Source organism: Geotrypetes seraphini, chromosome 14 (genome assembly GCF_902459505.1).
Source record: "Geotrypetes seraphini chromosome 14, aGeoSer1.1, whole genome shotgun sequence".
Taxonomy (NCBI): domain Eukaryota; kingdom Metazoa; phylum Chordata; class Amphibia; order Gymnophiona; family Dermophiidae; genus Geotrypetes; species Geotrypetes seraphini.
The window spans coordinates 35309661-35321205 of record NC_047097.1 but is presented as its reverse complement, the minus strand read 5'-3'; the positions used below and the strand labels follow the sequence as shown (position 1 = coordinate 35321205).

General features: G+C 40.8%; 1 long non-coding RNA gene across 1 annotated transcript in view; it reads right to left on the bottom strand.

The window, feature by feature from the left end:
- Window positions 1-1616: 1616 nt before the first annotated feature.
- LOC117348374 overlaps window positions 1617-11545 on the bottom strand; it is an 873172-nt gene continuing 863243 nt past the window's right edge. The window contains exon 4 of the long non-coding RNA XR_004536973.1: window positions 1617-1841. This is a non-coding gene — a long non-coding RNA (uncharacterized LOC117348374). The remainder of the gene's footprint in view (window positions 1842-11545) is intronic.

Below are 11545 nucleotides of genomic sequence, written 5' to 3'. Positions count from 1 at the left end.
TCTCCCTCTTCCTGCCCTGTCTTTCTTTCTTTCTGTCTCTCTCCCTGTTCCCGTCTTTCTTTCTTTCTTCTATTGGCTCCTGGTACTATCCATCACCATTTCCTTAGTCCTCTGTACCCTTTTGGCCCTCATCGATCCTCCACTACATTTATCACCCTTTCAGTCCTATCTATCCTTCCTTCTATTGCCTCCAAGGCCATTCTTCCTGTCCCTATATTCCACCCCCACCCAGCTTCTCTTCCTTTTTTACCCTTTCTCTTGTACCCTACCCCAGGACCAATTTCTTTCTCGTCTCTCCCCTGCCCCTCCCCACGGTACTGCAACTCCACCCCTCCCCATTACTTTAACTCTCTTCACCCAACCGCATCCCAACACCAGAGCCTGCACCAATTCAAACCCCACCCCCTCCCCCATCTACCTCCTCCCTGGCCACTGCACTCAATCTTTGGGCAGGCTGCCCCTTCCCAGCCCTTCACACTGTTGGACCCTCCACACACACACACCTGGTCCACCGCCCCCACAGGTCTGCTCTCCCTTCCTCCATGTGGGTGTGGCCTTCTGGACCCCCCATTACATACCCAAGGCGGGAGCAGCGGTCCTGAACTATCAACCCTTCCTCCCTCCCTCTGTGCCTCAAAGCAGTTGCAGCGGCAGCAGTCCTAACCCGCCAACCCCCCATTCCTTACCCATAGCAGCAGTGGCAAAGCTGTAAACAGGCTGTTCGTGGCCAGCCCTTACAAGATCTTTCCTCTACCACATCTGAAGTGATGCGGCAGAAGAAAGGCCCTGCAAGGGCTTGCCGTGAACAACCTGTTTACAGCGCTGCCACTGATGCTTTGGGTAAGGAATAGGGGGTTGGCAGATCACGACTGCACTGAAACACTTCCCTGCTCGGTGGTTCCTCCCTGAGACGCTTCCCTGCTCGGCGGTTCGTTCCTGCTTGGTGTTCCTCCCTGCTCGGCATGCGGAAGCACAGAGTTTCAAGTGCGCATGCATGGCTAGGGTTTTATTATTATAGATATTGCATTCACAAACAATTGTATCTTCAACAATTTTTTAAAATCCAATCTAGCTGCACATAAACGCAAAGATCCTGGCAAAGCATTCCAGAGTTTCACACCCCCTACTGACAACATGGTATCTCCAATCCTAGAGTGAATAATTATCCTATTGCTGTTGCAATTTAATCTCATAACTATTTCTGACCTTAAAATCCTTCTTGGATGATAAATTTCTACAACCCTTGCAATACAATAGGAGATATATGAAACAGTACCTGATGTATTATTGACATAATTTTATATTGTACTCTGTTGAATCGACAACCAGTGTAGCTGTTTCAAAATCGGTGTTATATGTGAGCTATTCTCGGCACACCAGCAATTAACCTTGCTGCTGAGTTCATAAGTAATTGCTATGCCCTAGTCTTCACTTTTGGAACCCCCTAGATATAATGCATTGCAATAATCCACCTTACTTACAATTAATGCTTGCACCACAGTATAAAAATCGTAATTTTGAAGCATTGGTTTTAACCTATACAGCATTTGTAACTCCATGTACCCCACTTGAATTGTCTTCAATATTTGACTTTCCATTGTCAATGAACCGTCCAAGAATACCCCCAACACATTCATCTCCTTTTTTTTTTTTTTTTTTTTTACCAACAGTTGCTCCCCATCACACTTATATTCTCTAAACCCAAACAATCCCTTGGATGTTTTATAATTATCACCTCAGTTTTGTTCACATTCGATTTTAAACCATGATCATCCATCCTTTCCACAATTTTTTCCATATAACCTTCAGACACTTCTCCATCTTATGATCATCGTCACACACTGGGGAAAAAAAAGAGTAGATCTATTTAAAGCCTGTATTGTACTCCTAACTTCTGAAGCACAGCTCCCATTGTGGACATATGTATGTATGTATGTATGTATATATATACACACATATATATATATAAGTATGGCGGAGAGGGCCAAACCTCTCTTAACATCCACAACTCTAAATACTTCTGCTCCACTTCTCACTCTGAATGATCTACCTCCATATAGGATGCAAACCATTACAGAACCTCCTTAACAATTCTCAATCTTTCCAACTTCAACAATAATATGTCCAAATTGACAGTGTCAAAAGCCCCAGAAACATCAAATGACACAAGGCAGTACTTCAAATTTTTATCCATCCCCTCCCTCAAGGCATCCAATACAGAACCAATAGCAACTCCGTGTTATGTGCATGTTGAAACCCAAATTGAAATGGATATAGACAATCATTCCGGCTTACATAGTTATTCAACTGTTTCATCACTACTTTCTCAATCACCTTACCAAGGAATGGAACTACAGAAATGGAGTGAAAATTTTTAATCTCCTCAACATTCATTCCGCTCTTTTTCAAAATTGTTGATACCATAGATTCTTTACAACCAGATGGAAATATTCCTTCACCCAAAGACTTGTTCATAACTAAAGTTACAGAAACACTCACATCCTGTGATATCTGACGTATAATGTTATATGGGTCTAACACTGCCTGTATTGGTGTCACCTGACCGATAATCAAAGCTACCTCTTCTTCATTTACAAGTTCAAATGAACTCCAGGATTCAATAAAATGCTTTAAACCAATCACTGAACTGTCCATTACATTACTACCCTACAATACTCCCTCATTCTGCTTATTTTGCATGAAAGATGCATCTGCATCAGCACAAGGTAATTGTTTACATTGTGATCCACTCCTTCCATCAAGAAAATATTTAACAGTATTAAGACGCACTGGAGACAAAGCGACCAGAAAGACATCTAGAAATCAGTTTTGGAAATGCCTACTTGGACATTTTCATTAAATATACATTCAACTGCTGGTTTATACTTTCTTTTGGACGTCTTAGTTTTCTTGAAAATGAGTCCTATACAGTCTGCCATGAGAGTGACTAGGAAAAGATCACACTTTGTGTTGTAACATGTAATTGCTGTTTGCCCATCAAGAGTATTTAATAAAAATTAAGTAAGAACAAGTCCAGCTCTTCACATCTAGTATTCATTCAGTTCACTATTTTTATATACTTGAATGCTTCAGTAAAATATACATTCAATGGGGTGTGTAGCCATAAAAGGGTGTGGAATAATAATAATAAAAACAAGATGTTCCTGGTTTAAATGAGCAAGTTACACCTATTATGTAAGAAAATGTTGGCCATTTTTCTAAATATAGTTTTACATAGGTTAAGACTCCTTATGGGTGAGGTCTATCTGATGCAATGGCCGCCTACATGTTTTATACTTCATATAAGCCTTTCATCAGGATGAAATCTGACAGCCAGGCTGTTCCCAGGAATAGAAATACATTTCATGTGGTAGGTCTTAGCTTGAATGTTGCTTGGACTAGACATACATTTTATTTTAAGGAGCCCTTATGCTAAAGTGTGAATAAGAACAAGACAACTGTGCAGGCCTGTGATAACATTGCTGCACTGGCCTAGCAACTCATACTTATTCACAGCTTCTTATGATGCAGGAAACAGGTGGGTTAAGGGGGTTAATAAGCATGTATTATGCATTTTTAATTAGCACATAATACTCTATACCAAGTGTTATCATCAATGCAGACAACATGGATTCATTTGCAGCATAGTAGGTTCATAACCCTTTATATGAAATGCTCAGGACCAGAGACTTTTTGGATTTCAGAATTTCTTGGTTTTTAGAATACGGTGTCACCAGTGGCTGCGACGATTCATATTCAATGGCTTCTGCAGCTCTTTTTCTAGAGCCATATGGTAACCCTACTCTGCCACATCCTGCTTTTGCTAACATCACTTCCTGTTTCTTCACCAGCTGGACATGATAGCTACAGCAGGCAACAAATATAAATCACTGCTACCACTGGCGATACCTAAAACATACAACAGTGTGAGGTAAGATGAACAACTGAATAAATATCAGGGTAGAGTGGGATGCCTCAGCATGCCTCACTGCACATCATTTTAAGCTGCAGTAAGCATGTGTTACTGCTTACCACAGCTTAGTAAAAGGACCCCCTATGGTGCTATTGGTGCAAAAATCCAAGGAAGAAGCAGAGTGAGCCAAGGTCTTCAAACGAACTACACTTTAATGACAGCCAAAATAACATATACAATGTGAACTTGCATTGGATTTGACACGGGCCGCGTTTTGGTGGGTGAGCCTGCATCAGGAGTTTGTTGACATGGCCAGAGTTTCAAGTACTGCATCAGGGAAAGTGGTCCTGTATCAGTCTAACTCCGCTGTTTCATAGACATCCATGCATACTTTTTGCAGTGATTAGTAAAAGGTTGTTCCAATTGGTTCTGGTAAACCTTGTGGTTATCTTTGAAGATATAAACTCCTTATGACTTCCTGGGTGTTAACTCCAGTTAGGTCTTTAAGGGAGCAGGTGGCACTTTGGCACTTCTGAGTTGGAGTTTCCTCTCCTCCTTAGGGTTTTCTATTGGTGCAACATATACATAGTTCATAATTTTACAATTTTCTTTGTTTCAGATAAAATAAAATATAATGTCATATTACATAGAGGTCATAGAAATACATGATGCAAAGTTATAATGTAGATGTTTAACAGTGGCTTTTATTAAACCATGGAACTGAATGAGCATCAGAGCTCTACCATGGTTTAATAAAAGGAGCTGTAAGTTATGTAAATGTATAAAATATTGTAAGCAATTTAGGCCCCCTTTTATCAGGCTGCGTTAGGATTTTTTTTATTGCGAGTCGCTGCAGTAAAACCTCCGACGCTCATAGGAATTCTATGAGCATTGGAGCTTTTACCACAGCAGCCGGTGATAAAATAAACAAACCCTAATGCAGCTTGATAAAAGAGGGCCTTTTTCTCTAAAAATAAATGTTAAGGGACAATTAGGAGACTTTAGGGGACAATTCAGTGTGCCAAAATTTAGGCAACAAAATGCAACATGCTGACTGTGATTTCTATAATGGCATCTAGGTGCACAGATTCCATTATAGAATACTAGCATATGTCAACACTTACACGCGAACATTATGTCCACTTATGCCATGTCAATAGCTGTTGTAAACGCGTGCCTTTAAATGAAGCCTTTAAATTCTTAGCTCACAAATAGCACTTATATTTAGAATTAGGAGGATAATAATAATAATAACTTTATTTTTGTATACCCCAATACCACAAGCAGTTCAGAGCGGTTTACAGAGGAAGAGACTGTATACAGATAGCGATGTTACAGAAAAGGACTTTCAAATTACATTGGCATGCCATGAGTAGTTAAGATTTGTCCGGAAGAATTTCAAAGATACAGCAAGGCAGGAAAGGAGTCAGAGAAATTTATCAAAGAGGTAGGTTTTAATTGATTTCTTGAAGGTTTGGTAGGAGGGTGCATTTGAAATGAAGGTGGTTAGAAATTCACTTATTAACTGTATACCCTATTATGGGGCAGGAAATGGGTGAGGAATGGGCATAGACTGTAAAATGCCCTTATATGGAGATATGACTCCTTAGCAATAATACTGCACTATGATGACTACAGGTCTTGGTAGTCATTTTGATCGGTGGCATCTTCAAGGTAGGAAGAAGTAGGCATTTTTCCCACATCACTAGACTAGGGACCCGTGGTAAGGACATGGTGAGTTTCAAAGGTAGGAATGGGGTTCCTGGGGGGAGGGGGGTGGCAGTCACCTTGAGAAAGTGGTGTGGGGTTCTGGGTACATGGAAGATTCTTGCAGCGGTGGGGTGGGGGTGGAATGTGACTATGGGGGTTCTGGTATTGGTTGTGGCATGGGAAGGGGGTTGGGAAAACTGTTCCAGAGACAGAACAAATGTGGGTGGATTGGCCATCATGAGGGAATGATCAGAGGTGGCAGATGGCATGCAGATCTGCTCCTTTCAGCAAGCACTTATATGTGTCTCAGGCAGGTGTAAATGGCAAATATTATGGGGAATTCACATCTGAATTGTAGGCCCACATAATACTTTCCCTCTCCCTACAATACACATATCACCTTGATATGTACATCTAATAAGATGCCCTGTCATCATGTGACCGAGCTGAGCGATATTACCCGTCACATGTCCACACCCCCAGGCACCTTTGTTCTCTGTTAAAACACAAATACAGAGTTATATAGTTCATGCACATCACCCATTCCATTAAAACCCTGACCAGGTCTTCCCAGTTCCTCCTGGTCCTTTGGCCAATGCTCCCAGGGTCCTTGGATTCTTCCAGCTTCTCTATCACTCAGTCATCTTATCCTGCATGCATGCACTGAGGACTCCCCAAGCCTCTCAGCCATCTTATCGCACATGCACGTGCCGAGGACGCCTAGCTGCTCCATCATTCAGTCGTCTTATCTTGCATATACACACTGAGGGCTCTCCCAGCCCCTCAGTCATCTTCTTGCACATGCATGTGCTGAGGCCTCCTAGCTATTCTGTCGCTCAGTCATCTTATCCTGCACACATGTGAGGGCTCTCACAGTCCCTCAGCACTCTTATTGCAGACTCACGCCTCGAGGACTCCTAGCTGCTCCATCGCTCAGTCGTCTTATCCTGCATACACGCACTGAGGGCTCTCCCAGCCCCTCAGTCATCTTCTCGCAGATGCATGCACTGAGGACTTGCCTGGATTCTTTTTCACTGGTCCTACCTCCAGTTGTCAAGCCTAAGCCCTTCAACTCCAGGCTTTACTGGGTCCCTGGCTACTTCTAGCTCTCTCACCACCGGTGTATAGGTACCCGCAGACCCACCACCACGCTTCTCCGCTGCACCAGCCCCCCCTGACAGGACTGGTCAGCCTGTCTACTCTACTCTGCTGCATCAGGTCCCCTATTAGCGCTGGTCAGCAGTGGCCTTCAGGGATTACCGGGAGTTAGGCTGAAGCTGACATTCTTCCTCCCAAGGATCTCCCAGGTCCTGAAGGTGCTTCTTCCTTTTCCAGCTCTCTGCCACGGAATGTCACCCTGTCACATGCCCCCACATGTACATGGGCCCCAGTTGCAAAATGCCTTTACACATATAGGGCTTCTCTACCTGTGTACATGCTGCAGTTTACACATGGAGATCCTACTGTATAAGGGCTATAGGTATCCTAGAAACAACTTTATTATCCTTTTGAATTTTACATAATTTGAGGACAATATTCAACTGGTCCTTTCCTGTTCAGACAACTTGATATTGACATTATCTAGTTAACCAGCCCAAACCTACTAGGATTCAATATCCAGTCTAAAGTTGACTAGACAAAGTTGCCAGAATTACATTTAGGACAGATATTAGTCTTGCCTGATTTATCTGTGCATATACCCCTTGCTTTTCTTGGCTGGATAAACATTAACTGGACAATCATATGCTTGCCAAAAAAATGTTGCTGGTGAGAAGGAGGAGAAAGTTTCAACTATTATTCTCACTTCTCTTCCTTGTCTTACATAATGCAAAATTCCTATTTCCTATTTACAGCTGTGCATCCAAGGACATAACGTATGTACGTTGTAAATAAGGCCGGACAAATCCAGATGTTTACAATATCTCTCCTTTCTCCCCAGCTATACTTTTCACAAATAAGCGCCCAATTAATATTTATGAAACAAAAAAGCAGAGGAGAATTAGTAGGTTAGCGATGATCAGTTTTAATGAAATCAGTCAATATAAACAACTACAAAGAACATAAGAACATAAGAATTGCCGCTGCTGGGTCAGACCAGTGGTCCATCGTGCCCAACAGTCAGCTCACGTGGCAGCCCTCTGGTCAAAGACCAGCACCCTAACTGAGACTAGCCCTACCAGGCCACGTTCCGGTTCAGCAGGAACTTGTCTAACTTTGTCTTGAATCCCTGGAGGGTGTTCTCCCCATGACAGATTCCAGAAGAGCGTTCCAATTTTCTACTACTTTCTGGGTGAAGAAGAGCTTCCTTACGTTCGTACGGAATCTATCCCCTTTCAACTTTAGAGAGTGCCCTCTTGTTCTCCTTACCTTGGAGAGAGTGAACAACCTGTCATTATCTACCAAGTCTATTCCTTTTAGTACCTTGAATGTATTGATCATTTCCCCTCTCAATCTCCTCTGTTCGAGGGAGAAGCCCAGTTTCTCTAATCTTTCGCTGTAGGACAACTCCTCCAGCCCCTTAACCATCTTAGTCGCTCTTCTCTGGACCCTTCTCTGGACTTTCTCTGGTCCTTCTTCATGTATGGTGACCAGTGCTGGACGCAGTACTCCAGGAGGTACATCCAGCCCCATGGAAAATCCACCACACATATCCTCCTCCTTTACTAATGCATAGTGCGGGTTTTAGCACTGGCAATGGAGGCAACTGCTCCGACGCTCATAGAATTCCTATGAGCATTGGAGCAGTTGCCGGCGCTATAACCCATGCTACATGTTCATAAAGGAGAGGGATAGAAATGATCAGGCAGCTTCATTCCTGACGAGTACCTATGCGGATTTCATCAGTATATGGCTCATTTGGAGGTGTTTTTATGATGGCCCTTACATCATATTAAAAAAAATCTCTTAAGACATAGTTATTCAAGCAAGTATTTAATTGCTATTTGGCATGATAATGAGGGCCAAAAGCCAAAAATCTTCCCATAATAATAAACCTCTCTGTATTATGACAGGGGTTGCCATACAACTGATTTTGAGGAATTGGAAAAACTGGGATAGGTTAAATTTTACTTTCTGGTGGGAATGTCTATGCCACATTTTTAAAATGGAGCCTATGATGGCCATACAACAGGGACATTATAAGAAATTTATGGATGTTTGGGAGCCATTGTCAGAATTTTGTAAGGAGTGATTGTTGATTTTGCCCTTTGATCATACAAGTCCAGGGTGGGTGGGTGGGGAGATACTTTTAATTAGAGTGCAATTGTTGGATATGTATAAAGGGGGGGGGGGAGAATGATAGAATTTAAGTGTTGTTAAAGTGTGAAATGTCTGTAAAATATGTTGCACTTATTTTTGGCTTTAAAATGAATAAAGATATTTTAAAAAAGCAAGTATTCAATACCTAGTTGCCTTTTCCCTTCCTTCCTTTTGTCTTTCTCTCTCTCTGCTCTCGCTTGAGTCTTTTATTTGTAAACTGCCCTGCTGTTATGTAATGAAGGGCAGTATATCGAGCAGGAATTAAATAAAGCACAATGGATCCTCTCGACTGGGATACATTTGATGTGCACCAACAAAAAGCAGATGGAGAGGTTATACTAATTCCAAACCCACACAAAAAACTCTCCAAGAATAAATGAAAGGCACTTGTATTATATAATTTGAACTATTTCTGAATAGAAGAGGAAAAGCCTCAAACCTCCATCTGCTGCCTGATACTCTCATGCAAAACAGATGTGAAAGGGGAAATAACTTATTGACTGAAATACTTCCTCTTACCTATTTAAAGGGTCCAGTTCAAAATAATACGTATGTAACTATACAATTTAAAGTGATCCATTCAATAATAGTAAGTGAAACTATGCTTAATGAAACTAAAATAGTCACACTATTCCCATACATATTATTTTGAACCAGACCCTTTAAATGGGTAGGAGGAGGTTTTTCAGCCAATAAGTTATTTCCCCTTTCACGTCTGTTTTGCATGAGAGTATCAGGCAGCAGATGGAGGTTTGAGGCTTTTCCTCTTCTATTCAGAAATAGTTCAGATTTTATAATACAAGTGCCTTTCATTTATTCTTGGAGAGGTTTTTTTTAATACATTTGACGTGCCCCTGAAGCAGAGCGTAAGGCCGAAACATGTTGAGCTTCTTGTAAACTGAGCAACTATTGGATCATTTCTGTATATGGTGGATTTTCCATCAGGCTGTTTGTACCTCCTTTTATAGATTTTGTTATTAACTGGTTTAATTGAAGTTGATCAATCATCACCAGTCTGCTTGTCCTTTGCTTTTTTATTTTTTGTTTCCAAATATTAACTAGACAATGATTTGCTTGTGCAAAATAGAGCTGGTGAGAAGAGGAAGAAATTTTAAACATCAGGATTTGTCCAGCCTTTTTCACAGCTTGCTAGGTTTGGCCTTGAGAATCGTAGCTTTAAAAGAGAATAGGAATTTTGAATTATGTAAGACAAGGAAGAGAAATGAGAATAGTAATTTGGATTTATGCAATGTCTTTAAACCAATCAGTATTCCACACACCTTGCAATTTAATACTGTAGAAATATCTACAGTATGCATTTACCTCTCTGGTAGATGATCTCCAAGTACATATCTGGTTTTCGGCCTGCAAAGGCTGTAATTATACCTGTAGTTACCTAATTTCAAATAGGCATACAAAGGCATAGGCAGATAATAGGCATCCCAGAAAGCTGTAAAGTACGGTAATTATTGAGTAACATTCTTAAATGAAGCTGAGCATGATGTGCCTAATTCTAGATTTAATTTTTAACATTGACATTTCTACTCTGCTTTACCTCACAATTCAAGGTGGTTAACAAAGTACTAACTTATACCCCGTTCTACAAAACTGTATTGCGGTTTTTTGCACCAGGCATGGCGGTAACAGTTCCGATGCTCATAGAATTCCTATGAGCGTCAGAGCTGTTACCGCTGCGGCTGGCGCTAAAACACACACTACGGTTTTGTAAAAGGGGGGGTTTAGTTGATCTACAATGGCAGTATGTAAAATACCCTCCCTAATAAAACATATCCCAGTTATTCCATCAGGATGCTGTTTAAACATTTCAGACAAGCACTGATTTCAGGTTGAGGCAGTGAAGGAACCTCAAGATGGATTTTAAATATAAGCTTAACAAAACTGACTATTTGGGGTATTGGACTATAAATAAAAAATAAAACTCCAGCTATTTTGGGATGTTCTGGGTTCAGAGTTGACACTTGGCCAGTTATGTGCCCACTATTCAGCACTTAACCAGCCAAGCTCACTTCAAAAATTGGACTGATTAATTTTTTTTTTTTTAATAATTCTTTATTGATTTTTAAACAAGAACAGTGTTATATAAATAAAAGAACAGTATATTATTGCATTCAGTCATAACACTAATATCTATATAGATAACAGAACTATCATTCAATAATTACATTATTTTGCATATAGTAATAACATAAGAACCAAGTAAATAATATAATATGAAACCAAGTTACCTAAAATATCATTATCAATATTTCCTCCCAACCCCCAAACCCCCACCCTCCCTGGATGTGTAAAGATAAATAAACCAAGAAAAAAGTAAGACAAAATACAGTATTATATTTGTACAAATGTAGTCAATGGGCACCAAATTTTGTTGAATATTCCACTAAGTCCCCTACACTCTGCACACTGATTTTAATGTGGTCCTATCTTTCAATATCACACTTTACTGGCTATGGTGCAGTTGGCTCTGGAAACCTGTAAATTCAGTGCCGAAGCCCTGACATGGCATGCTACTAAATTTCCGGGCATAATGCTTGTGGCAGTAAGCAAAACACTGAGCACCTCCAGCTGAATGTTGACACTAAATTTATATTTACAGAGCTGTCAAGATCTTTTTTTCAGTGGTGATTGCTACATACTTAGAGC